We start from the raw sequence: 5,077 nt of genomic DNA, 5'->3' as shown, positions 1-5,077 counted from the left end.
AATTTCGTTGCAGATTTTTGTTTCCTTTATCTCAGGGTTCGGTCTTCATCAGATCCTGGAAGGAACATCGGATATAAATGGAAAACTATATTTAATTCTTCACTTCGCTTATAAAGGAGCTCGCCCACTGGGACTGACCCAAAGCGACAGTTTTGCTAACACCCACTGGGAACGGCAAGACAGAATATTGTCTAGTGCATTTGTAAAGTAAACACAAACAGATTAAAAACCCTATGTTTGGCGTATTTCAGACAACAGACAAACAAATGTCTGCGTCAGACAAACCTCTGCTTCAGGCCGTCTGTTTCTGTTTCAGACAAACGTCTGGGTGTGGCTCAGACTTCAGACAAATGTCTGATGCGGTCGCAGACATTTGTTTCATACACGTGTGTCTGATGTGTCAGGCAGACAGACATTTGTCTGCTGTAGACAAAGATTTTGTCCAAAACAGACATTTGTCTGAGGCAGACATTGTCTGTCTGATATGTGCCGCAGGCTGAGACATCTGTCTGACACCTGTCCGTCTGATGTGTGAGACAGCCACAGACATTTGTCTGCTGCAGAAAAAGATTTTGTCTGAAACAGACATTTTTCTGACCCAGACATTTGTCTGTCTAATGTCTGAAACATGCACAGACATTTATCTGTCTGTTGTCTGAGGCAGCCAGAGGCATTTTCCTTTTTCAAACATAAGTTAATAATAGTATTTTCAATATGTTTACCTTGCAAATACACTAGGCAATATTCTGTCGTGTCGTGTCGCTACCAGTAGGCGTTGGCAAATCGGTTATGTCGTTCCCAGTGGGCGTTAGCAAAACTGTTGTGTCGTGTCGGTCCCAGTGGATACGCTCCTTAAGAAATCGTTTTCTGCTTCATTTTGGCGTGTTGTAATCATGTTGTAGATTTCTCTTTGGTGTTTAAATTTTTGGATCATAAGGTGATACTATCGACCGCATCCTTTGAAACGCTAATTGTCGCGTTTCACGCGTAGTTGTCTGGCATTTGCACAGACAAAAGTATTCATAATTACCAGCACGTAACATATACGGTACGTAACGTAACGGAGACACCAATACAACAACGTATAGCCACCCTCAGCCGCTAATTAAAAATCGGTAACCGTAAAAATCCAAATTTCTGTTTGTATTCCAAAAATTACCAGAAAATTTTATATTCGAACGACCACGCACAATCTTGCCTACGCAGTCGTAGTTGTTGTTGTTGTTCTTTGTTTGTTCACTGGGACTCGGCAGGCTAACAGTCCAAACAGGACCTGATACTAACCACGAAGTACACCAACAGTACTGGATGCATTGTAGGATCGAGGGTAGTTGAGGTCCGGAAAACCAAAATTCAGTATTCCTTCAAATGAAATAAAAGGTTGCCTGCATTCTCCATCCGAAAGGTCCCCAGCCCAGGCCAGAAAGCCGGTAGCTACTTGACACACGAACACATAGAGGCTGCTCGATAGTTTAAAGGTATCTGACACCGTATGGATCAGGTACTTCTCCGCAACTCTACTAACTATTGCGAGCCATTGGAGCGCCGAAGGGTAATGATAGATCAATACAAGAAAGAAAAGCGAGATTGCACAAAATGCCGTACCGCGAAGAAACTGAAACTATGTGCATTATAATCTGACTCTAGCCTCCGTCCAGACCTATGACGTTCCTTCAAGACATAGCCAACAGCCCCCGAGAAAAGAACATTTTTAATAGGGCCCAATGCTCATTAATAATCTCAGGCGCATTGTTCCAAGTACAGGGTGCGGCAGCATAACTTCCTTTTTTAAAATGCGCGCCACTCAGTTAGTTGATGTCATAGCGGAGCACTAGTGGTCTCGTTCAAGAGGGGATACTGTAAAATTTTGTCCCGACACGGTTCAGTCGCCATCATGCGTTGGAATAGAGAGGAGCGTGCCTTTGCCGTTGAGGTTTACTTTTCAAGCGGATGTTCGGTTATTGCAACACAGCGTGCATTTCAGAATCGCTTTAATTTAGCGCCGTTGGCTCCCGTCCCACCCACGTCCCACCATTCAGACAAACTGCAAGTGCGACGAAAGGAAGAACTGGAGTCCCTCGGCCCGTTAGATCACCTGACAACATTGAAGCAGTGAGAGCGTCAATGTTGCGATCGCCACGGCGCTCTGCGCGCAAACACGCATATGCCCTTGGACTATCCGATCGTTCTGTGAGAAGAATTCTTCGTGATGATCTTCATTTTCATCCCTATAAGATGGCGATAGTGCAGGAACTTTCAGAACGTGACTTCAATTCTCGGATGAACGCGTGTGAGCTTCTTCTTGATGTCGTTCCCGAGGGTGCTATTGTTTTTTTAGCGATGCGATTTTCATTTGTGTGGGTCGGTTAACAAACAAAACATGCACTACTGGGCTGACACCAACCCTCGAGAATTGCATCAAAAGCCTTTGCATTCACCCAAAGTCACAGTGTGGTGTGCAATTTCCTCAGCTGGAATTATTGGTCCCTGGTTTTTTGAGGAAAATGAGGTTACAGTGACAGTGAATTCGGACCGGTATGTAAACATGCTACAGAATTTTTTTTCCCACGGCTAGAAAATTTGGATTTGGGGGATACTTGGTTCCAACAAGACGGTGCATCAGCACACACTTCAAGAGCATCGATGGCTGTTTTGAGAGAACACTTTCCAGAGCGCCTTATCTCAATTAGAGGCGATTTGGAATGGCCGGCACGCTCTCCCGATCTGTCCCCTTGTGATTTTTTTCTATGGGGTTTTTTGAAATCCCGTGTTTATGTCAACCGTCCAAGAACCCTACAAGATTTGAACATCCAAGAAGAAATTGTCAACATAACACCTGCTATGCTAACAAGAGTCATGACAAACGCCACAAATCGGTTTACGCAATGTATGGAGAATTGGGGACGTCACCTAACAAATTTGATCTTCAAAAAAATGTAAATAAAAACTTTAGACATGTACCTACATTATAAAAAATAAATAAATATTTTCCGATGCATACAATAGTTTTTATTGAGTTTTGAAAATGGGAAGTTATGCTGCCGCACCCTGTATATGCCGCCTGATCAGCAAAATAGCTTTACCACTATCAAATGACAGCTGGATAATACAAGCGGTCGATATTGAACTTTGAAGGTAGTAGCCCTCCAACCCCCCAAGAAATGACAACCCTACACGGAAAACAAAAGTTATCGAACCACGAAAGGAGCCTCGTACTGAATGGATTCTACAGCGACAAACCCGCAAACAGGCTAACGATTAGCGTATTTTCTCATGGAACGTGCGCTCCATGTACAGACCGAAGGCTGCCCAGCAGCTAGACGATACCATGTCCCAATATAAGGCTGTTGTAACAGTGTTACAAGAGATGCACGAGACAGGGACCGGCTTCCTGGAGGAGAGCTGCTAGACAATTTATTATAGTTGCCATCCAGTAAACCATGTGCTTGTAATAGGCTTCCTATTCAACCAAAAAATGAATGAATGAATGTTGTTACCGGCCTTGAAAATATAAGCGTTTCCGAGGCAAATTCCGAAATATCAGCCTCATTAACGTTCACACTCCTACAAAGGATACTGCAGAGTCGGAAAAAGATACATTTTATGAGGCAGTAGAGCTCACTCTCGACGCTTTTCGCAAATATAATATCAAAATCATGTTTGGACTTTGCAGCACCTAAGCAGAGGCGAAGCCCGTATTCAGTAGATACGTTGACTCCCACAACTACATAAGAACACAAATCATAACGGACTGCAATTTCAATTGGCAATGTCGCACTAAATGCACGAAGTATCTGGTTTGTGCGGAATGCAGTCCACAAACGTACGTGCGCCCGTCCCGTCAGCATCACTTTCAACCAAATTGACCATGTGTTGATTAAACCTTGCCACTTCTCAGTCTTAATGAGTGTAAAACATATAGGCGGACCAATATAGACTTGAATCACTATCTCGTTGGCATGGTGCTCCGGGCACGAACTACAACACCGCCTAGAACTCTCTCTGATAACCAGAATAGGGAGAAATTAATGCCGCAGTAACCGAGGCCGTCGATAATTTCTCCTATCTGATGTCGAAAATCAGAACCGATAATAACTATTATGATGAAATCCGCGCGCGCTCATCGGCAGCCAACAGAGCCTATTTCAGCTTACAAAGACTGTTTTGCTCGAAACGTGCCATCACAAGGTTAAAACTTCAAAAATCTTGCCAGTCCTCATATATTCCCCAGAGGCTTGGGTTCTTCGCAAGGAAAATTGCGAACTCTTGGCCGCCTTTGTGAGAAGAATCCTACGAAGAATGTTTAGCCCCCTACATGAGGATAGTGTCCGGATAGCTGAGTGATTAGAGCATAAAGCTGTCGTACGGAAGGTAAATCTACTGATGGCAGTGAAACTTGTATCGTGATTTAACGTCGGATATCAGTCGACTGAGCTGTGAATAAATACCTGAGTCAAATCAGGGTAATAATCTCGGACGAGTCCAATGCTGACCACATTGCCTCCTGTAGGGTATCCTGTAGTGTACCGTTACGGTCTTGAGTGAAGTACTCTAACACACTTCAAGGCATTGATCCAATTGGATTGTTACGCCAACGATTATTATTATTATATGAGGATGGGCGATTCCGCAGCCTACATAATGACGAAATTTATGAGCGATACAACGACCGTCTGGTTGTGAATAAAATCGGGCTCAATAGGTTACGGTGGGCGGGTAACCTAATCCGTATTGGTAAGGATGATCCAGCCCGGAAAGTCTATAAGGGCAATATATATGGTAGAAAAACAAGACGGAGCAGACTCTTTCGTCGCCGTAACCCTACAAAAGTTACTCGCACCACTCCCATAGAGACAATGTGTTATCATTTGGTTTTACATACTTTGATGATCGTCGACGATCGGAAGATCGAATTCGCGACGATCATCAGCTGTGGCAGTGACCAAACGGCCACTACATATTCCAAGAACGATTATGACTTTTCCATGCTTGCAACCACAATTCAAGCATTGATTTATAGGAGACCTACCATAAACATCGTAATACCAATCTTTAAACGACTTGGAATCTAAATAAG

Source organism: Hermetia illucens, chromosome 2 (assembly GCF_905115235.1).
Source record: "Hermetia illucens chromosome 2, iHerIll2.2.curated.20191125, whole genome shotgun sequence".
NCBI classification, from domain to species: Eukaryota; Metazoa; Arthropoda; class Insecta; order Diptera; family Stratiomyidae; genus Hermetia; species Hermetia illucens.
The sequence above is the reverse complement of the archived record's forward strand: the minus strand, read 5'-3'. Positions refer to the sequence as shown.